We start from the raw sequence: 24,715 nt of genomic DNA on the forward strand, positions 1-24,715 counted from the left end.
GTATGTCTTTGTTACGTCTAGACTTGACTATTGAAATGCTCTCCTGGTTGGTCTCCCACCTTGCAACCCCTGTAAACTTGGTATCCTAACTCACACTGAGTCCCATCCACCCAACTACCCTGTGCTTGGTGATCTACATTGGCTCCTAAAATGACCATCCTTGTTTTCAAATCCCTCCATGATCTCACCCCTCCCTATCTCTGCAACCTCCTCTAGCCCTAAAATTAGGGGAACGGTAGCATAGTGGATATGTTACTGGACTAGTAATCCAGAGGCCTGGATTAATGATCCAGAAACATGAATGCAAATCCCACCCTGTCAGCTGGGGAATTTAAATTCAGTTAATTAAATAAATCTGGAATAAAAAGCTAGTATCAGTAATGGTGATCATGGTCCTAGTTTTCATGAGCTGCAAGGCCGTCCAAAGGACCGCTGAGAGACCGGGCGGTACTTTGCCTGAAAGATTCCTTTAAAAGAGGTGACAGTACCGCCTGGCAGCCAAATAATGGCTTGCGCCATCAATCTGGGCGGCAGTGGGCAGGAGCTCTCAATCTCGGCGGCAAATGAGCTTGCCGCCCAAGTGCCACTGAGGATGGAGTCAGGCTCAGGGAGGGTGAAAGACCAGAAAAGTAAAAAACATTACCAAAAATAAATTAAAACCACCAGAACACCTTCAGGGGACCCCATCCAGATAAGTCGCAGTAAAATGATTTCTTGCAGGTCTTCATACCTATCGTTGGGGTTAGACCTGTCTCCACGCAGCGGTCCTTCCCGCTGCTTGTGCCGACTCTTGCCCGGACCAATCTGGCAGCTCGACAGGCAAGAGGTCACTTACGCGACTTGGCCCCCAGAGGATGTCATCGGACGGTTTCTGGCAGTACTCCCCTCCCACCCGCTCCAGCCCAAGTGGAAAATGACGAGGAGAGGAAAACGACAACGGCAGTCGGCGGTAGCAGGCGACGGTAAGGCCACCAATATCAGGGCCCATGAAACTATCGAATTGTTGTAAAAACCCATCTGGATCAATAATCTGATTTAAGGAAAGAAATCTGCCGTCCTTACCTGGTCTGGCCTATATGTGACTCCAGACCCACAGTGCAGTGCTGAGGGAATGCTGCATTGTTTGTGGTGCCGTCTTTTGGATGAGACGTTAAACCGAGGACCTATCTGTCCTCTTAGGTGGACGTAAAAGATCCCATGGCACTATTTCAAAGAAGAGCAGGGGAGGCCAATATTTATTCCTCAATTAACGTAACAAAAACAGATGATCTGGTCACTACTGTTTATGGAAGCTTGCTGTGCACAAATTGGTTGCCGCGTTTCCCACATTACAAAAGTACTTCATTGAGACACCCGGTGGTCATGAAAAGCACTATATAAATGCAATGTTTTTGACTTAACTGCCCTCTGAAATGGCCCAGCAAGCCACTCGGTTGTAACAAACCGCGATGAGAAACAATAAGAATAAAAAAACCGGACGGACCACCCGGCATCGACCTCGGCACTGGCTACAGATGTGACAATGGCACACCCAGCCCAGTCGACCCTGCAAAGTCTTCCTCACCAACATCTGGGAACTTGTGCCAAAAGTGGGAGAGCTATCCCACAGACTAGTCAAGCAACATCCTCACATGGTCATACTCACAGAATCATATCTTTCAGCCAAATTCCCAGACCCCTCCATCACCATCCCTGGGTATGTCCTGTCCCACTGGCAGGACAGACCGACCTGGAGTGGCAGCACAGTGATATACAGTCGGGAGGGTGTGGCCCTTGGAGTCCTCAACATTGACTCCAGACTCCATGAAGACTCATGGCTTCAGGTCAAGCATGGACAATGAAACCTCCTGCTGATTACCACCTACCGCCCTCCCTCAGCTGATGAATCAGTAGTCCTCCATGTAGAACACCACTTGGAAGAATGCACTCTGGGTGGGGGACTTCAAAGTCCCTCACCAAGAGTGGCTCGGTAGTACCACTACTGATCGAGCTGGCCGAGACCTGGAGGACATAGCTGCCAGACTGGGCCTGCGAGAGGTAGTGAGAGAACCAACATGAGGAAAAAAACGACTTGACCTCATCCTCACCAATCTACCTGTCGCAGATGCATCTGTCCATAACAGCATTGCTAGCCACCGCAGAGTCATTGTCGAGACGAAGTCCCGTCTTCACACGGCAGACACCCTCCATGTTGTGTGCCACTACCACCGTGCCAAATGGGATAGATTCAGAGATCTAGCAGCTCAAAACTGGGTAACCATGAGGCGCTGTGGGCCATCAGCAGCAGCAGAATTGTATTCCACTGCAATCTGCAACCTCATGGCCCTGCATATCCCTCACTCTACAATTACCATCAAGCCAGGGGACCAACCATGTTCAATGAGGAGTGCAGAAGAGCATGCCAGGAGCAGCACCAGGCATACATAAAAATGAGGTACCAACCTAGAGAAGCTGCAACACATGCATGCTAAACAGTGGAAGCAGCATGCTATAGACAGGGCTAAGCGATCCCGCAATCAATGGATCAGATCAAAGCTTTGCAGTCCTGCCACATCAGTCATGAATGGTGGTGGTCCATTAAACAACTAACAGGAGGATGAGGCTCTATGAATATCCCCATCCTCAATGATGTTGTAGCTTAGCACGTGAGTGCAACAGACAAGGTTGAAGAGTTTGCAACAATCTTCAGCCAGAAGTGCCGAGTGAATGATTCATATCGGCCTCCTCCCGAGGTCCCCACGATCACAGAAGCCAGTTTTCAGCCAATTCGATTCACTCCATGTGATATCAAGAAATGGCTGAGTGCTCTGGGTACAGAAAAGGCTATGGGCCCCAACAACATCCCGGCTGTTGTGCTGAAGACTTGTGCTCCAGAACTAGCCACGTCTCTAGCCAAGCTGTTCCAGTGCAGCTACAACACTGGTATCTATCTTATAAAGTGGAAAACTGTCCAGGTATGCCCTGTCCACAAAAAGCAGGACAAATCCAATCTGGCCAATTATCGCCCCATCAGTGTACTCAATCATCAGCAAAGTGATGGGAAGTTTCATTGACAGTGCTATCAAGCGGCACTTACTCAACAATAACCTACTCACCGATGTTCAGTTTGGGTTCCACCAGGACCACTCGGCTCCAGATCTCATTATAACCTTGGTCCAAAAATAGACAAAAGAGCTGCATTCCAGAGATGAGGTGACATCAAGGCAGCAGTTGACCAAATGTAGCATCAAGGAGCCTGAGTAAAACCGAAGTCAATGGGAATCGGGGAAAACACTCCACTGGCTGGAGGCATACCTAGCATAAAGGGTGGTGGTTGAAGGTCAATCATCCCAGCCCCAGGACATCGCTGCAGGAGTTCCTCAGGACAGTGTCCTAGGCCCAACTTTCTTCAGCTGCTTCATCAATGACCTTCCCTCCATCAGTAGGTCAGAAATGGGGATGTTCGCTGATGACTGCACAGTGTTCAATGCCATTCAAAGCTCCTCAGATAATGGAGCAGTCCATGTTCGCATACAGCAAGACTTGGACAAACATTCAGGCTCAGGCTGATAAGTGGCAAGTAACATTTGCGCCAACAAGCGAAAGTCCAACCACCGCCCCATGACATTCAACGGCAGTGCCATCGCTGAATCTCCCACCATCAATATCGTGGGGGTCACCATTGACCAAAAACTTAACTGGACCAGCCACATAAATACTGTGGCAACAAGAATGGGTCAGAGGCTGGGTATTCTGCGGCGAGTGTCTCACCTCCTGACTCCTGAAAGCATTTCCAGCATCTACAAGGCACAAATCGGGATTGTGATGGAATATTCTCCACTTGCCTGGATGAATACAGCTCCAACAGCACTCAAGAAGTTCGACACCATCCAGGGCAAAGTAGTCTGCTTAGTTGGCACCCCACCCACCACCTTAAACAATAATTCCCTCCACCACTGGCGTACAGTGGCTACAGCGTGTACCATCTATAAGATGCACTGCAGCAACTTGCCAAGGCTTCTTCGGCAGCACCTCCCAAACCCGTGACCTCTACCACCTAGAAGGACAAGGGCAGCAGGTGCAGGGGAACATCTCCCCATCCCCGTTCCCCTCCAAATATACCGCCGTTCCTTCATCGTCGCTGGGCCAAAATCCTGGAACTCCCTCCCTGACAGCACTGTGGGAATTCCTTCACCACATGGACTGAGCGATTCAAGAAGGCGGCTCACCGCCACCTTCTCAAGGGCAATTAGGGATGGGAATTAAATGCTGCCCTTGCCAGTGATGCCTATATCCCGTGAACAGAAAAAAAACCCTTTAGTTTCTCTCTGGTCCTCCAATTCTGGCCACTTGCGCATTCCTAAATTTCATCACTCCACCATTGGCTGCCATGCCTTCAACTGCCGATACCCTAATCTCTGGAATTATCTCCCTAAACCTTTCCACCTCTCTACTTCTCTATCCTCCTTAAGATGCTCCTTAATACGTACCTCTTTCAGCAAGCTTGTATTCACCTGTCTTATTGGGCTGGAAATCCCGGCATTCCCAGGTCCGTACTGCGTGTCTACGGACTCGGGAAGGCATCGCAAAAGCCGTTTTTTAGCGCAAAATGTGCATGCGCTGAAAACCAGCTTTTCCGATCTGTCAAGCTGGAGCTTGACAGATCCAATGCATATTGGGAGCGAGGACATTTGCACGGGCAAGATTGCGGGATTTACCCATATCCTGCCCAGCAAATGTCCTCAAAATTCTTGTGCCTGATACAGGCGCAAGAGTTTAAAAACATGCAAAAATATAATTAAATTAAATTAAAAAAACATATTATTTTCAAAAACCCTGTCCACTATGTTACATTTATTTTTAACCATAATTGAAAAAACGTTTTAAAAAAACACGGGAAAATGTTTTTTCTCTAAATATTTATTAACTTTAATTTTAATTATGTGAGGTGTAGTTTTTATTTTTTATTGTATGTGTTTGGGTATTTTTTCACATTAAGAGCAATGAGATCTCGTAGATACGTAGATATGAGAATGCTGTGGAATTGTGTACCTGATTGGCTGAGCAGTCACATGTGACTGCATTTTCTGCGTGAGAACCAGGAGCACGGGAGCGCACTTCGCAACGCAGGAAGAGAAGGCCTCCCCACCGGAATCTCACGCTCCTCCGGGACTACCAGGTAAATTCATAGAAATGTTTCAGGTCAGAGGCAATTGTCCGCGGAATGCCTCCGACCGTAATTTCAGCCCCAGTATCTCCTATGTGGTTCGGAGTCATATTTTTCTTTATGATGCTCCTGGTAAGCACCTTGGGATATTTTTCTTTTAAAAGTGCGAAATAAAAACAAGTTGTTGTTGAGGGGACAGTTTGTGGGTTATATTCGCTCAGTGTGAGGTGAACGTTTGTTGGTTATATTCTGTCAGTGTGAGGAGACAGTCTGTGGGTTATATTCTCTCAGTGAAGAGACAGTCTGTGGATTATATTCTCTCAGTGAAGAGACAGTCTGTGGATTATGTTCTCTGAGAGGAGACAGTGTGTGGGTTATACAGGTTGAACCTACCTTATCTCGAACTCCATTATCCGGAACCACCCCTCGTCCAGAACCATTCTCGGCCACCGGGTGGCACATGCTAGAACTCTGAACAAATTGAAGTCCTTCCTCGCTGCCGACTCCCGGAAATGCTGGCATGACCCCACGATCCATCGCACCTCCCATGATCTTTCTGCCCCACTCCCAGCCCCAAGCCAGCCAGCCCCGATATTCCCTTGCTCAGTACCTGTACCATCCAATTTAACGTGACAAACCCTCGTCTAGAAAAATCCCTAATCCAGAACAGGACAGGTCTGAAGAAGTGTTTCAACCTGTATTTTGTCAGTGTGAGGAGACAGTCTGTGGGTTATATTCTCTCAGAAACATAGATACATAGAAAATAGGTGCAGGAGTAGGCCATTCGGCCCTTCAAGCCTGCAACAACATTCAATATGATCATGGCTGATCATGCAACTTCAGTACCCCACTCCTCCTTCTCTCCATATCCCCTGATCCCTTTAGCCATAAGAGCCACATCTAACTCCCTTTTGAATGTATCCAATGAACTGGACTCAGCAACTTTCTGTGATGGAGAATTCCACAAGTTCCCAATTCTCTGGGTGAAGAAGTTTCTCCTCATCTCGGTCCTAGATGGCTTACCCCTTATCCTTAGACTGTGATCCCTGATTCTGGACTTCCCCAACATCGGGAACATTCTTCCCTCATCTAACCTGTCCACTCCTGTCAGAATTTTATATGCTTCCATAAGATTCCCTCTCATTCTTCTAAATTCCAGTGAATATAAGCCTAGTCAAAACAGTCTTTCTTCATATGTCAATCCTGCCATCCCGGGAATCAGTCTGGTGAACCTTCGCTGCACTCCCTCAATAGCAAGAATGTCCTTCCTCAGATTAGGAGGCCAAAACTGCACACAATGTTCAAGGTGTGGTCTCAGCAAGGCCCTGTACAACTGCAGTAAGACCTCCCTGCTCATATACTCAAATCCTCTCGCTATGAAGGCCAACATACTATTTGCTTTCTTTACTGCCTGCCGTACCTGCATGCCTACTTTCAATGACTGATGTACCATGACACCCAGGTCTCGTTGCACCTCTCCTTTTACTAATCTGTCACCATTCAGATAATAATCTGCCATCCTGTTTTTGCCACCAAAGTGGATAACCTCACATTTATCCACATTATACTGCATCTGCCTTGAATTTGCCCTTTCATCTAACCTGTCCAAGTCACCCTGCAGTCTCTTAGCATCCTCCTCACAGCTCACACAGCCACCCAGCTTAGTATCATCTGCTAACTTGGAGATATTACATTCAATTCCTTTGTCTAAATCAGTAATATATATTGTAAATAGCTGGGGTCCCAGCACTGAACTTTACGCTACCCCACTAGTCACTGCCTGCCATTCTGAAAAGGACCTGTTTATTCCCATTCTTTGTTTCCTGTCTGCCAAGGAGACAGCCTATGGGTTATATTCTGTCAGCGAGCAGACAGTCTGTGGGTTTAACAGTTTGAACCACCCTTATGCAGAACTTCCTTATCTGGGATTATCCCTCTTTTTAGGAACCATTCCCGGCCACCGGGTGGCACATGCACAGAACTCCGACATGAACAAATTGAAGTCTTTCCTCACTGCCGACTCCTGCAATCGTTGGCCTGATCCCGCGATCCACCACCACCATCATGATCTCCGCCCCACTCCCAGCCCCAAGCTAGCCAGCCCCGATATCCCCTTGCTTAGTACCTGTACCATCCAATTTAACGTGACAAACCCTCGTCTGGAAAAATCCCTTATCCAGAACAGGCCAGGTCCCGAGGGTTCTGAAGAACGGTGGTTCAACCTGTATTGTGTCAGTGTGAGGAGAAAGTCTGTGGGTTATATTCTGTCAGTAAGGAGACACTCTGTGGCTTTTGACTCGAGTGTTCTCGACTCCATCCAGCAGCATGCTACCTGCCACTACCTCAGTAAAACACCAGCACTGCACGTCGTAGAAAAAGCCATAAGACAGTTTAAGAACAACAAGACTACGGGAGCGGATGGAATCCTCGCTGAGGCATTGAAGTATAGCGGAGAGGCGTGAATACATGACCTCATCACTGTCATCTGGAGGGAGGAGAGCATGCCGGGAGATCTCAGAGATGCTGTGATCGTGACCATCTTTAAAAAAGGGGACAAGTCCAACTGTGGCAACTACAGAGGAATCTCCCTGTTATCAGCCACTGGGAAAGTCGTCGCTAGAGTCCTCCTCAACCATCTTCTCCCTGTGGCCGAGGAGCTCCTCCCGGAATCACAGTGCATCTTTCGTCCCCTATGGGGCACAACGGACATTCACAGCACGACAGCTGCAGGAAAAATGCAGGGAACAGCGCCAGCCCTTATACATGGCCGCCTTCGACCTTACAAAGGCTTTTGACACTGTTAATCTCGAGGGTCTATGGAGCGTCCTCCTCTGTTTCGAATGCCCCCAAAAGTTCGTCACCATCCTCCACCTGCTCCATGACGACATGCAGGCCGTGATCCTTATCAACGGATCCATTACAGACCCAATCCATGTCCGGACTGGGGTCAAACAGGGCTGTGTCATCTCCCCAACCCTCTTCGCAATCTTCCTCGCTGCCATGCTCCACCTCACAGTCAACAAGCTCACCACTGGAGTGGAACTAAACTAGAGAACCAGTGGGAACCTGTTCAACCTTCGCTGTCTCCAGGCCAGGTCCAAGATAACCCCATGTCGTCGAGCTACAGTATGCGGATGACGCCTACGTCTGCGCACAAACAGAGGCTGATTTCCAAATCATAGTCAACGTATTTACTGAGGCATATCAAAGCATAGGGCTTATGTGAAACATCCGTAAGACAAAGGTACTCCACCAGCCTGTCCTCACCGCTCAGCACTGTCCCCCAGTCATCAAGATCCACGGCGTGGCCCTGGACAACGTGGACCATTTCCCATACCTCGGGAGCCTCTTAATCAACAAGAGCTGACATTGCCGACGAAATTCAGCACTACCTCCAGTGTGCCAGTGCAGCCTTCGGCCGCATTAGGAAAAGAATGTTTGAAGGCCAGGCCCTCAAATCTACCACCAAGCTCATGGTCTACAGGGCTGTAGTAATACCCGCCCTCCTGTATGACTGAGAGACATGGACCATGTACAGTAGACACCTCAAGTCACTGAAGAAATACCACCAACGATGTGTCTGCAAGATCCTACAAATCCCCTGGGAGAACAGACGCACCAACGCTCACATCCTCAACCAGGCCAACATCCCCAACATTGAAGCAGTGACCACACTTGATCAGCTCCGCTGGGCAGGCCACGTAGTTTGCATGCGAGACACGAGACTTCCTAAGCAAGCGCTCTACTAGGAACTCTTTCACGGCAATCGAGCCAAAGGTGGGCAGAGGAAATATTACAAGTGTTATGTATGTAAATATGTAATACTTGCCACCAGACGACACGACTGTTGGAGTCCTAATGGTCACCTGCACACACGAGCAGGGCCAGTATAAAAGGTTGGCTGCCATGTTGTTTAGGCACTCTGGAGTTATAATAAAGAAGACTAAGGTCACACTAAGTTTAGCTCACAGTATTTCGCCTCGTGGAGTTCTTCTATACACAACAACTGGCGACGAGTAACAGAATACGAATCTTCACGCAACCATAGCTGCTGTTGGAATATTAGAGAGATTTGTAGAGGGTGAAGTACTTCATGGCCAACGAGCTGGAAGGAGACACTAACGTGGCCAAGTGCAGGGTGGTTCTCCTTACCGCCTGTGGGCCTAAAATATATGGCCTCATCAAGAATCTGCTCGCACCAACAAAACTAATGGAGAAGGAATATACAGAGTTGTGCATGCTGGTTCGGGACCACCTTAAGCCGAAGGAGAGTATCGTCCTGGTCAGATATCGTTTTTACATGTACCATCGCTCCGGCGGCCAGAACATAGCGGATTATGTCGCGGACCTGAGACGCCTCACGGGATCTTGCGATTTTGGAGCTGCGTTGGGGCAAATGCTGCGGGACTTTTTCGTGCCGGTCATTAGCCACAAGGTCATTCTTCGAAAGCTGCTGGCTGCCGAGACCCTATACCTGAGCAGGGCCATCACGATCGGCGAGGCATGCTTGGCTATGGACGATAACACCAAACAGATATCTTCTCAAAATCGAAGCTGACTGGCAAGTACTGTGCATAAAATTACATCACTAGCAGGCCGAACTGCATATGGCAGGACCTATACGTCTGCGGCTGCAAGACCTATGATGACAGAGTCCGCCACCAGGCGTGAATGTGAATCCATTAGCACCGTGTTGGCGCTGTGGGGGTAATCACGGGCCCATCAATGTCGATTCAAGCACTATGTGTGCAAAGGCTGCGGAACGATGGGGCACTTCCAGCGAATGTGCAAACATGCTGCAACATAAAACGGACAGATGATCGATCCAACACGGATCACTCAGCACAGACAACTCAACCCAAGGAAGAAGTGTATGGGGTACAGACCTTCATCACCAAGAGCCCTCCTATAATGCTGAAAGTCAAGTTAAATGGAGTTCCAGTATACATGGAGTTGGACACGGGTGCGAGTCAGTCAATAATGAGCCAGAAGGCTTTTGAGAAACTGTGGGGCAATAAGGCACAAAGGCCCAAACTGAGCCCGATTAACTTAAGGAAAGGTAACTTCGATGGTATGAGATGTGAAATGGCTAGGATAGACTGGCAAATGATACTTAAAAGGTTGACAGTGGATAGGCAATGGCAGACTTTTATAGATTACATGGATGAACTTCTTCAATTGTACATTCCTCTCTGGAGTAAAAATAAAAAGGTGGCTCAACCGTGGCTAACAAGGGAAATTAGGGATAGTGTTAAATCCAAGGAAGAGGCATATAAATTGGTGAGAAAAAGCAGCAAACCTGAGGACTGGGAGAAATTTAGAATTCAGCAGAGGAGGACAAAGGGTCTAATTAGGAGGGGGAAAATAAAGTATGAGAGGAAGCTTGCAGGGAACTTAAAAACTGACTGCAAAAGCTTCTATAGATATGTGAAGAGAAAAAGATTAGTGAAGACCAACGTAGGTCCTTTGCAGACAGAATCAGGTGAATTTATAATGGGGAACAAAGAAATGGCAGACCAATTGAACAAATACTTTGGATCTGTCCACTAAGGAAGACACAAATAACCTTCCGAAAATACTAGGGGTTCGAGGGTCTAGCGAAAAGAAGGAACTGAAGGAAATCCTTAGTCAGGAACTTGTGTTAGGGATATTGATGGGATTGAAGGCCGATAAATCCACAGAGTACTTAAGGAATTGGCCCTAGAAATAGTGGATGCATTGGTGATCATTTTCCAACATTCTATTGACTCTGGATCAGTTCCTATGGACTGGAGGGTAGCTAACTTAACACCACTTTTTAAAAAAGGAGGGAGAGAGAAAACAGGGAATTATAGACCGGTTTGCCTGACATCGATGGTGGGAAAAATGTTGGAATCAATTATTAAAGATGAAATAGCAGCGCAGTTGGAAAGCGGTGACAGGATCGGTCCAAGTCAGCATGGATTTATGAAAGGGAAATCATGCTTGACAAATCTTCCAGAATTTTTTGAGGATGTAACTAGTAGGGTGGACAAGGGAGAACCAGTGGATGTGGTGTATTTGGACTTTCAAAAGGTTTATGACAAGGTCCCACACAAGAGATTTGTGCGCAAAATTAAAACACATGTATTGGGGGTAATGTATTGACGTGGATAGAGAGCTGGTTGGCAGACAGGAAGCAGAGAGTCGGAATAAATGGGTCCTTTTCAGAATGGTAGGCAGTGACCAGTGGGGTGCCGCAGGGTTCAGTGCTGGGACCCCAGCTATTTACAATATACATCAATGATTTAGATGAAGGAATTGAATGTAATATCTCCAAGTTTGCAGATGATACTAAGCTGGGTGGCATTGTGAGTTGTGAGGAGAATGCTAAGAGACTGCAGGGTGACTTGGACAGGTTAGGTGAGTGGGCAAATGCATGGCAGATGCGGTATAAATGTGAGGTTATCCACTCTGGTGGCAAAAACAGGAGGACAAAATATTATTTGCATGGTGTCAGATTAGGAAAAGTGGAGTTGCAACGAAACCTGGGTGTCATGGTACATCAGTCATTGAAATTTGGCATGCAGGTAGAGCAGGCGGTGAAGAAGGCAAATGGCACATTGGCCTTCATAGCTAGAGGATTTGAGCATAGGAGCAGGGAGGTCTTACTGCAGTTGTGCAGAGCCGTGGTGAGACCACACCTGGAATATTGTGTTCAGTTTTGGTCCCCGAATCTGAGAAAGGACATTCTTGCTATTGAGGGAATACAACGAAGGTTCACCAGATTGATTCCTGGGATGGCAGGACTGACATTTGAGGAGAGACTGGATCAACTGGTCTTTTATCCATTGGAATTTAGAAGAATGAGAGGGGATCTCATCGAAACATATAACATTTTGACGGGATTGGACAGGTTAGAGGCAGGAATAATGTTCCTGTTGCCGGGGAGTTCCAGTACCAGGGGTCACAGTCTAAGAATAAGAGGTAAGCCATTTAGGACCGAGATCAGGAGAAACCGCTTCACTCAGAGTTGTTAACCTGCGGAATTCTCTACCGCAGAAAGTTGTTGAGGCCAATTCGTTTGATATATTCAAAAGGGAATTAGATATAGCCCTTACGGCCAAAGGGATCAAGGAATATGGAGAGAAAGCAGGAAAGTGCTTCTGAGGTTAAATGATCAGCCATGATCTTATTGAATGGCGGTGCAGGCTCGAAGGGCCAAATGGCCTGCTCCTGCACCTAATTTCTATGTTTGTATGTAATGCAAAGCTGTGTGCCTACGCCAAAGAGCTCATACCAGTCTTTGTAAGTGCTGCAGTGAAGGTATCGTATAATGGAGCTATGCATGACCTATCATTGTGGATTGTTCCAAACAATGGCCCAACGTTGGTCGGCAGAAGCTGGCTAGAAAAGACATCAAAGCCCTATCTTCAGTCAATGACGCCTCGTATGCTCAAGTGCTGAGCAAGTTTCCCTCACTATTCGAACCAGGCATTGGCAACGTCACAGGCATCAAGGTACAGATCCATCTCGGCCCCGATGCACGGCCCGTCCATTACAAGGCTCTGGCGGTTCCGTACATGATGATGGAGAAAGTCAAGATCGAACTGGACAAACTCCAACGCGAAGGAATCATATCGCCAGCCGAGTTCAACGAGTGGGCCAGTCCAATTGTTCCGGTGTTGAAAAGTGATGGCACAGTCAGAATCTGCGGAGACTACAAGGTAACGATTACACAAGTCTCACTACTGGACCAGTACCCGCTGCCCAAGGCAGATGACCTGTTCGCAACATTAGCAGGGGGGGGATGTCGCTCACCAAGTTGGACCTAACCTCCGCCTACATGACACGGGAGCTGGCCGAATCTTCAAAAAAACTGACTTGCATCAACACACAAAAAGGACTGTTTATATACCACAGGTGCCCTTTCGGGATTTGCTCGGCTGCAGCCATTTTCCAGAAAAACATGGAGAGTTTGCTGAAATCTGTTCCGCACACCGTTGTTTCAAGGCGACATTCTGATCACCGGTTGTGACACCATCGAACATCTACACAACCTGGAAGAGGTTCGAATTCACCTGGACATAGTGGGACTCGGGCTGAAATGCTCCGCATGGTTTCCTGGCACCAGAAGTCGAATTTTTGGGGAGAAAGATTGAAGCAGGTGGCATCAGGCCCACAGACTCAAAGATAGAGGCCATCAAGAATACACCCAGACCACAGAATGTGACGGAGCTGCGTTCGTTCCTGGGACTCCTCAACTATTTCGGTAACTTCCTACCCGGGTTGAGCACGTTGTTAGAGCCTTTGCACATATTGCTACATAAGGGTAATGATTGGGTTTGGGGCAAATCTCAAGACACAGCCTTTGAGAAGGCCAGGAACCTGCTATGTTCAAATAAGTTAGTTGTACACTATGACCCATGTAAACGTTTTGGGCTAGCTTGTGATGCCTCATCATACGTGGTCGGCTGTGTGTTACAGCAAGCCAATGTATTGGGCAACCTCCAACCGGTTGCATACGCATCTAGAAGTCTAGAGAGAGCCTCTTTCTTGACTATAGTATGGTCAAGAAAGAGACGCTAGCATGTGTATATGGGGTTACGTTTGGACTTCAGTTTGAGCTTGAAACTGACCACAAGCCACTCATTTCGCTGTTTTCAGAGAGCAAGGGTATAAATACCAATACTTCGTCCCGCATCCAAAGATGGGCACTAACATTATCCGCTTATGACTATGTTATCCGCCATAGGCCAAGCACTGAAAACTGTGCCGATGCTCTCAGCCGGCTACCATTACCCACCACTGGGGATGAAATGGCGCAGCCCGCAGACTTGCTACTGGTCATGGATGCTTTTGAGAGCGAGGGGTCACCCATCACAGCTCGCCAGATCAGGACGTGGGCGAGCCAGGATCCTGTGCTATCATTAGTAGAGTTGTGTCCTAAATGGGAACTGGTTGACCGTTCCTGGGGAAATGCAAGATGAAATTAAGCCGTTTCTGTTGTGTATGGAGAGAGTCAGACTGAAAACTGTGAGCTCAGAGTAAAGTGTGACCTTAGTCTTTTATTGCAGGTCTCCAGAGTGCCTCTCCAACCTGTGAAGCCTCCTCAAATATCTATATTCCCAAGGGATTATTGGCCCTCTGGTGGCTGTACAGAGTAAATACAAGTTTGCATAATAACAACATTCCCCCCCCAGCCCCCGCAAAGTCAATAGTGTAACTATTTACAATGTGAGTCGATCTTGGGCCCTTCTTGCCCTGGTTGATTGTCTCAGTGTGAAAGCTGGTATTGTTGAATCATTTGTTGGGCCCTCACTGGGCTGCTCTGCAGCTGGCCTTGCTGGGCTGCCTGGTGTGTTGGGTCCTGCTGGGCTGCTGTGGATGATGGGTTCTGCTTCGTGGTCAACCGTGGTGCCAGTTGCCACTGGTGTGTATGTTGGGGGAACAAAAAAGGTAGGGTCCAAGGTGGGTTGCTCAGGATAGGCGGGAATCTGAGTTTCATTTTGGTCCAAGTATTCCCGGTGAATGAGTCCATTTGAAAGTTTGACCCAAAACACCCTGCTCCCCTCTTTGGCCACGACAGTGCCGGGAAGCCACTTGGGACCTTGTCCATAATTTAATACAAATACAGGATCGTTGATTTCAATCTCGCGTGACACATTTGCGCTATCATGGTATGCACTTTGTTGAAGCTGCCTGCTCTCTACCTGTTCATGTAGATCAGGGTGAACTAACGAGAGCCTTGTCTTAAGTGCTCTTTTCATGAGCAGTTCAGCATGTGGGATCCCAGTGAGTGAGTGGGGTCTCGTGCGGTAGCTAAGCAGGGCTCAGGATAGGCAAGTCTGCAGTGAGCCTTCCGTTACCCTCTTCAAGCCTTGCTTGATGGTTTGCACTGCTCTCTCTGCCTGACCATTGGACGCTGGTTTAAACGGGGCAGATATGACCTGTTTGATCCCATTACGGGTCATGAATTCTTTGAACTCAGCACTGGTAAAACATGGGCCGTTGTCGCTCACCAGGACATCAGGTAGGCCATGTGTGGCAAACATGGCCTGCAGGCTTTCAGTAGTGGCAGCGGACATGCTAGTCGACATTATCTCACAGTCAATCCACTTGGAGTGCGCGTCTACAACCACAAGGAACATTTTACCCAAGAACGGGCCTGCATAGTCGACGTGTACCCTAGACCACAGTTTGGAGGGCCAAGACCATAAACTTAGCGGTGCCTCTCTGGGTACATTGCTTAACTGCGAGCATGTATTACATCAGTGATCGCAGGACTCTAAGTCCGCATCGATACCGGACCACCACACGTGGGATCTGGCAATTGCTTTCATCATTACGATGCCTGGGTGGGTACTTGGAGGTCATTGATGAAGGTGTCCCTGCCCTTTTTGGGGACCACTACTCAATTGGCTCACAGAAGGCAATCTGCCTGTATAGACATTTCATCTTTGCGCCGCTGGAATGGCTTTATCTCTTCCTGCATTTCCACTGGGACACTGAACCAGCTCCCGTGAAGCACACAGCTTTTGACTGGAGATAATAAAGGGTCCTGGCTTGTCCAGGTTTTGATCTGCCGGGCAGTGACAGGTGATTGCTCACTCTCAAATGCTTCCATAACCATGGCTAGATCTGCGGGCTGCGCCATTTCCACCGCTGTGGTGGGCAATGGCAGCCTATTGAGAGCATCGGCGCAGTTTTCTGGGGCAGTTTTCTGTGCCTGGCCTGTGGCAGATGGCATAGTTGTATGTGGACAACGTGAGCGCCTATCTCTGGCTGCGGGCCGATGCGTTGGTATTTATCCCTTTACTCTCGGAGAACAGGGATATAAGTGACTTATGGTAAGTTTCCAATTCGAATTTTAGCCCAAACAGGTATTGATGCATTTTTTTTACCCCATAAACACATGCTAACGCTTCTTTCTCAATCATGCTGAAGGCTCTTTCAGCCTTAGACAGACTCCTGGATGCATAAGCAACTGGTTGCAGTTTCCCGAAATCATTAGCTTGTTGCAATACACAGCCGACGCCATATGACGACACATCACATGCTAGTACCAAATGCTTACATGGATCATACAACACAAGCAATTTGTTTGAGCATAACAATTTTCTCGCTTTTACAAAGGCATTTTCTTGGCTTTTGCCCCAAACCCATTCATCCCCTTTTCGTAGTAGGACATGCAGTGGTTCTAACAGTGTGCTGAGACCCGGTAAGACGTTACCAAAGTAGTTCAGGAGTCCCAGAAATGATCGCAGCTCCATCACATTCAGTGCGTTCTCGATTGCCTCTGTCTTTGCTTTGGAGGGCCTGATGCCATCCGCCGCAATCGTCCTACCCAGGAACTCCACTTCAGGCACCAGGAAAATGCACTTCGAGCGTTTTAACCTGAGCCCCACACGGTTACATCGAATAAGAACCTCCTCCAGGTTCTGCAGCTGCTCGACTGTGTTCCGGCCTGTGACCAAGATGTTGTCCTGGAAGACCATCGTGTGCAGGACTGACTTCAGTAAGCTTTCCATGTTTCTCTGGAATATCGCCGCCGCCGATCAGATTCCAAACGGGCATCTGTTATAAACAAAAAGAGCTTTCTGCGTGTTGATGCAGGTGAGGGCCTTCGATGATTCTTCCAGTTCCTGCGCCATGTAGGCTGAAGTCAGATCCAGCTTCGTGAACGTCTTTCCTCCAGACAGCGTTGCAAAGAGGCCATCGGCCTTTGGTAATGGGTATTGGTCCTGCAGGGAGTAACGATTGATAGTTACTTTGTAATCGTCACAGATTCTGATGGTGCCGTCTCCCTTGAGGACTGGGATGTTAGGACTGGCCCACTCGTTGAACTTGATCGGGGAAATGATGCCCTCTCTTTGCAGCCAGTCTAACTCAATCTCTACCCTTTCTCTCATCATGTACAGTACTGCTCTCGCCTTGTGATGGATGGGTCGCGCCCCCGGAATTAGGTGGATCTGCACTTTTACTCCTTGGAATTTCCCGAAGCCTGGTTCGAACAGCGAAGTTAAATTTGTTTAAGACCCGGGCACACGAAGTTTCGTCAGTGGCGATAGCGCTCGGATGTCATCCCAGTTCCAGTGTATCTTTCCCAGCCAGCTCCTGCCGGGCAGCGTGGGACCATCGTCCGGTACCACCTACAGTGGTAGCTTGTGCACCTCTCCATCATTGGAGACCTTTACGGTAGAACTGCCGATTACAGGAATCAGTTCTTTTGTGTAAGCTCTTAGTTGCGTGCAAACTGGAGTTTAGACTGACTTGAGGCCTTGTTGCACCACAACCTTTCGAAAGTCTTTTTGCCCATGATGGACTGGCTCGTGCCCGTGTCCAGCTCCATTGACACAGGAAGTCCATTTAGTTCAACATTCAGCATTATCGGGGACAATTCGTGGTGAATGTGTGCACCCCATGTACCTCTGCCTCCTTGATCTGAGGCTCTGGTTTGTTGTGATCCTCTGTGGATCTGTCCTCCTCTGCAACATGGTGGTTTGCAGGCTTAACAGGCTTTGCACATTCGTTGGAGGTGTCCCATTGTTCCACAGCCCTTGCAAACGATGATAACCCCTGCAGTGCCAACAAAGTGTTAATGGCCTTGCGTTCATCACCCTTGATGGTAGACTCTGAGGCATCTGCAGACGTGTAGCTGCAGGTATGTGTGACCTCTCCTGTATGTTACGATTCGAAAACAACATCACTTTGTTCACAGTACTTGTAGCAGCACTTGTGTGCTGAGAGATTTGCTTCATATTGTCACTGGTGGCAATGAACGCCTGGGCTATCGCTATGGTCTTACTCAAGGTTGGGGTCTCTACAGTCAAAAGTTTGCGAAGTATGGTTTCGTGGCCAATGCCAAGTACGAAAAAGTCTTTGAACATGTGCTCCAAATGTCCTTCAAATTCGCAATGCCTGCAAGGCGTCTTAGCTCAGCGACATAACTCGCCACTTCTTGGCCTTCAGACCTTTTTAGATGTAGAACCGGTACCTCGCCATCAGAACACTTTCCTTCGGGTTCAAATGTTCTTGGACCAGTGTGCACAAATTATCGTATGATTTCTCTGTGGTTTTCGCTGGAGAGAGCAGGTTCTTCTTGAGGTCATATGTTGGTGCCCCACAGACGGTGAGGAGGATCACCCTTCGTTTGGCAGTGCTCTCTTCCCTATCTAGCTCGTTGGCCACAAAGTATTATCCGAGTCACTCCATAAAACTTTCCCAATCATCTCCCTCCAAGAATTTCTCCAGGATGCCCACTGTTCTCTGCATCTTTGGGTTCGCTATCTGTATCTCATCGCCAGTTGTTGTGTATGGAGGAAGAGTCAGACTGAACACTGTGAACTCAAAGTAAAGTGTGACCTTAGTCTTTTATTGCAGATCTCCAGTGTGCCTCTCCAACCTTGAAGCCTCTTTAAATACCTGTGCTCCAAAGGGATTATGGGATCCCTTGGGACACCAGGGGAGGAGCCCTCTGGTGGCTGTACAGAGTAAATACAAGTTTGCATATATAACAGTTTCACCAAAGCAAAAATGAAATGTCCATCTAGTCGGATTGTCTCTTATGGGGTAATCGCGTGGTTTTGCCAAAAAATGGCAGGGAAACGTTTATACGCGACCTGCACAGTACCCACCCAGGCATTGTCATGATGAAGGCAATTGCCAGGTCGCACGTTTGGTGGCCCGGCATTGACTCGGACTTGGAATCATGCGTGCATCAGTGCAACACTTGCTTGCAACTGAGCAATGCACCAAGGGAGGCTTCACTGAGTGTGTGGTCATGGCCCTCCAAACCGTGGTTTAGGATCCATGTAGATTTTGCCAGCCCCTTTCCAGGAAAGATGTTTTTAGTAGTTGTGGATGCTTACTCCAAATGGATTGAATGCGTAATCATGTCATCCAGCACGTCCACAGCCACCATTGAAAGCCTCCGGGCCATGTTCCCCACCCATGGCTTGCCCGACGTCCTTCTCAGCGACAATGGACCGTGTTTCACCAGCTCAGAATTCAACGAGTTTATGACCCGCAATGGCATCAAGCATGTCAGGTCTGCTCTGTTTAAGCCCACGTCTAAGGTCAAGTAGAGCGGGCAGTCCAAACAATCAAGCAGAGCATGAAACACGTGACGGACGGCTCCCTGCAGACCCGCTTGTCTTGCATTCTGCTCAGTTACCGGACATGACTCCACTCGCTCACTGGGGTTCCCCCGGCAGAATTGTTAATGAAGAAAGCCCTCAAAACCAGGCTCTCCCTAGTCCGCCCAGATCTTAATGATCACATGGAAACCCGGCAACAGCGGCCGAGCATGTACCACGATCGCGTTGCTGTTTCATGTGACATTGATGTTAACGACCCTGTGTTTGTCCTGAATTACGATCATGGTCCTAAGTAGGTTACTGGCACTGTTTTGGCTAATGAAGGGAATAGGGTGTTTACAATCAAACTGTTAAATGGCCAAACATGCATAAAGCATTTAGATCAGACCAAATTGCGATTTACTGACAACCAGGAACGACTTGAAGAGGACATCATCATCGGCGATCCACCAACACACCCAACCAGCAATTGACCTTGCTGTCAATCACGAGGATGAACCCATCGTTCCTGACAGTCCGGTCAGACCAGCCGCGGTGCAGTGCAGCAATGGTCTGGCCAATTCACACATGCCAGGGTTTGAACTTAGATGATCAACCAGGGAGCGAAGGGCCCCGGATCGCCTCAACTTGTAAATAACTTGTACCGAAGACTTTGGGGGGAGGGGAGTGATGTTATGTATGTAATACTTGCCACCAGAGGGCGTGACTATTGGAGTTCTAATGGTCACCTGCACACATGTGCAGGGCCAGTATAAATGGTTGGCTGCCATGTTGTTCAGGCACTCTGGAGTTGTAATAAAGACTAAGGTCACACTAAGTTTAGCTCACAGTATTTTGCCTCGTGGAGTTCTTCTATACACAACAACAAGGACACCCTCAAAGCCTCCCTCATAAAGTGCAACATCCCCACTGACACCTGGGAGTCCCTGGCCAAAGACCGCTCTAAGTGGAGGAAGTGCATTCGGGAGGGCGCTGAGCACCTCGAGTCTCATCACCGAGAGCATGTAGAAACAAAGCACAGACAGCGGCAAGAGCGTGCGGCAAACCTGTCCCACCCACATTTTCCCTCAATGATTATCTGTCCCACCTGTGACAGGGACTGTGGTTCTCATCTTGAATTGTTGAGCCACCTAAGGACTCATTTTTAGAGTGGAAGCAATTCTTCCCCGATTCTGAGGGACTACCTATGATGATGATGTAGGTTATATTCGATCAGTGTGGAGACAGTCTGTGGGTTATATTCTGTCGTGTATCCATGTCAACAGCACCTCTCCGCTCCTGTAGTCTTGTTGTTTTTGAGCTGTCTTATGACTTATCCTACCTCGTGCAATGTTGGGGTTTCACTGAGGTGGTGGCGCGTCGTATGCTGCGGGATGGAGTCGAGAACACTCGAGTCAAAGGCAGAGTCTTGATTGAGGAAATCTTCGAAGTGCTCCTTCCAGCAGGCCCTGACCGTCTTGGTGTCTTTGAGTGTTTCCCCGTTCTTGGCCAGCAGTGGGTTGGGGCCTTGAGAGTTTGGACCGTAGGTGGCCTTGACTACGATGAAGAATCCTCGCATATCATGGCTGTTGGCCAGTTGTTTATCTTCTGTGCTTTTCCCATCCACCATCTGTTCTTTAGGTCCTGGGTTTTTTGTTGGACCTCAGCCTTGAGCCACCTGTAATGTTGCTTTGCTGCTCCCGAGTTGGGTTGTTGCTTAAGGCTCAGAAATGCTCGGCGCTTGCGATCTATTAGTTCTTGGATTTCCTGATCAGTGCACAAGTGCAGCCTTCGGCCACCTGAGAAAAAGAGTGTTTGAAGACCAGGCCCTCAAATCTACCACCAAGCTCATGGTCTACAGGGCTGTAGTAATACCCACCGTCCTGTATGGCTCAGAGGCATGGACCATGTACAGTAGACACCTCAAGTCGCTGGAGAAATACCATCAACAATGCCTCCACAAGATCCTACCAATCCCCTGGGAGGACAGACGCACCAAAATGAGTGTCCTCGACCAGGCCAACATCCCCAGCATTGAAGCTCTGACCACACTTGATCAGCTCTGCCGGGCAGGCCACGTTGTCTGCATGCCAGACACGAGACTCCCAATGCAATAGCTCTACTCGGAACTCCTTCATGGCAAATGAGCCAAGGGTGGACAGAGGAAACGTTACAAGGACACCCTCAAAGCCTCCCTGATAAAGTGCGGCATGCCCACCGACACCTGGGAGTCCCTGGCCAAAGACCGGCCTGAGTGGAGGAAGTGCCTCCGGGGAGGCGCTGAGCGCCTCGAGTCTCATCGGCAAGTGCATACAGAAAACAAGTGCAGGCAGCGGAAGGAACGTGCGGCAAACCAGTCTCACCCTCCCTTACCCTCAACGACTGTCTGTCCCACCTGTGGCAGGGACTATTGCTCTCGTATTGGACTGTTCAGCCACTTAAGGATTCATTCTAAGAGTGGAAGCAAGTATTCCTTGATTCCGAGGGGCTGATGATGATATATTCTGTCTGTGGGTTATATTTCTCAGACAATGAAGCAATTATTCAGATAATGGAGCAGTCCATGCCTGCATGCAGCAGTATATCTCGAGAACATTCAGGCTTGGGCTGATATGTGGCAAATAACATTCGTGCCACACAAGTGCCAGACAACGACCATCTTGAACAAGAGAGAGTCTAACTACCTCCACTTAACATCCAATGGCATTACTATCATCGAATCCCCCACCACCAACATCCTGGGGGTCTTCACTGACTTGAAACTTAACTGCAGATTCTTAACTTCTACAAGCATTCTTTGACATTGAGTTTGGAACACATCGTCCATCATAGGCAGTCCTCGAAATCGAGGAAGACTTGCTTCCACTCTCAGTGAGTTCTCAGGTGACTGAACAGTCCAATACTGGAATTACAATCTCTGTCACAGGTCTGACAGACAGTCATTGACGGAAAGGATGGGTGGGGAGTCTGGTTTGCCGCACGCTCCTTCCGCTGCCGGCACTCGTTTTCTGCATGCTCTTGGCGACGAGACTTGAGGTGCTCAGTGCACTCCCGGATGCTCTTCCTCCACTTAGGGTGGTCTTTGACCAGGGATTCACAGGTGGAGATGGGGATGTTGCACTTTATCAAAGAGGCTTTGAGGGTGTCCTTGAAACATATCCTCTGCCCACCTGGGGCTTGCTTGCCATGTAGAAGTTCCGAGTAGAACATTTGCTTTGGGAGTCTTGTGTCGGGCATGCAGACAATGTGGCCCGCCCAACAGAGCTGGTCGAGAGTGGTCAGTGCTTCGTATGTTGGCCTGATCAAGAACACTGATGATGGTGTGTCTATCCTCCCAGGGGATTTGCAGGATCTTGCAGAGACATCATTGATGATATTTCTTCAGCGATTTGAGGTGTCTACTGTATATGGTCCACTTCTCTGAGCCATACAGGAGAACGGGTATCACTGCAGCCCTGTAAACCATAAGCTTGGTGCCAGATTTGAGGGCCTGGTCTTCGAACACTCTCTTCCTCAGGCGACGAAGGCTGCGTTGGAGCACTGGAGGCAGTGTTGGACCTCGTTGTCGATGTCTGCCCTTGCTGATAGTAGGCTCCCGAGGTATGGAAAGTGGCCCATGTTGTCCAAGGCTGTGCCGTGGATTTTGATGACCAGGGGACAGTGCTGTGTGGTGGGGTCAGGTTGGTGGAGGACCTTTGTCTTATAGATGTTTAGTGTAAGGCCCATGCTTCGTATGCCTTGGTGAAGATATTGACGATGGCTTGGAGTTTAGCCTCTGTGCGCAGACGCAAGTGTTGTCCGCGTACTGTAGTTCGATGACAGGATGGGACGGTCTTGGATCTAGCCTGGAGATGACAAAGGTTGAACAGGTTCCCACTGGTTCTATAGTTTAGTTCCACTCCAGCCAGGAGCTTGTTGAGCACAAGATGGAGCATTGCAGTGAGGAAGATCGCAAAGAGGGTTGGAGCGATGACTCAGCCCTGCTTGACCCCAGTCCAGACATGGATTGAGTCTGTGGTGGATCCATTGGTCAGGATCATAGCTTGCATGTCGTCGTGGAGCAGACGGAGGATGGTGACAACCTTCTGAGGGCAGCCGAAATGGAGGAGGACACGCCATAATCCCTCATGGTTGACAATGTCAAAGGTCTCTGTGAGGTCAAAGAAGGCCATGTACAAAGGTTGGTGCTGTTTACTGCATTTCTCTTGCAGTTGTCGCGCTGTGGGAAGATCATGTCTGTTGTACCCCGTAGTGGACAGAATCCACATTGTGGCTCTAGGAGGAGCTCTTCAGCCACAGGGAGAAGACGGTTGAAGAGGATTCTAGCGATGACTTTCCCAGTGGCCGACAACAGCAAGCACATCACTGACGAGACTAATATCTGTTTGAATTGAACTGATGTACTGAGAGATTTTGCAAAAGAATATTGATCTCTATTTGTTCTTCCCAAACACAAGACTGAAACGTTGTTCTAATATCCATTAATTATAAATCATAATGCCTGATAATATGTATTTGATGCATCACTTAGATGTTTGCTGCTTGAATTCGAAAGCTGGCAAGATATTTTTGACTATCAGTTGTGCTGAAAGAGCTGTTATTGGTTGTGATCGCTGCTATACCAACAACTTGTGTTTATATAGCACCTTCAATGTAATAAAACATCCCAAGACACAGATGAGCCATTATCAAACTAAATTTGACACTGAGCCAAAGGAGGAGACATTCGGACAGGTGACCAAAAGCTGGGTCAAAGAGGTAGGTTTTAAGGAGTGTCCTAAAGAAGTAGAGAGGTGGAGAGGTTTGGGGCCCAGGCAACAGAAGGCACGACCACCAATGGTGGCGAAGAAGTGGGTGATGCACAAGAGGCCAGAATTGGAGGAACGCAGAGATCTTGGAGGATTGTGGGGCTGGAGGAGATTACAGAGATAGTGAGGGATTTGAACACGAGAATAAGAATTTAATATCAAGGCATTGCTGGACCAGGAGCCAATGTAGGCCAGAAAACACAGGGTTGATGGGTGAACAGGAGGATATGGGCAGCAACGTTTTGGATGAGCTCAAGTTTATAGAGGATGGAAGATGAGAGGCCAGCCAGGAGGGCATTAGAATATTGCTGTTAGTTAACGGCAATGATAAAAGAGAGAGCTTTAAAATTGGCAGGAAACTGAGAGATAAGATGAAACTGCCAGTTTTATTTTGTTTCTTCCCTCTTTAAAAATAGAGGCGTCATATTGGCAAATATTTTTGAAAACCTGCCTTTGGTTCAAGCTAGTTAAGCAAAGAAAAATGCAGCAGTTTTCTGCTGGGGGAACTTAAAATGGCCAAATAGGAATGAGTCCACCTGCTGAGCTGCAGTTGATTCAGTGATGGAGCAGGTAAATCTTTCGGCATCGTACCTGTTTAACACACATTCTGTTCCCATTGTCACACTAACAGATTCAGTGTTACTGCTGCGAATAATGTTAGTCATGGCTCAGTTGGTAGCACTCTCACCTCTGAGCACCTCGAGTCTCATCGCTGAGATCATGCA

Source organism: Pristiophorus japonicus, chromosome 6 (genome assembly GCF_044704955.1).
Source record: "Pristiophorus japonicus isolate sPriJap1 chromosome 6, sPriJap1.hap1, whole genome shotgun sequence".
In the NCBI taxonomy this organism is placed as follows: Eukaryota; Metazoa; Chordata; class Chondrichthyes; family Pristiophoridae; genus Pristiophorus; species Pristiophorus japonicus.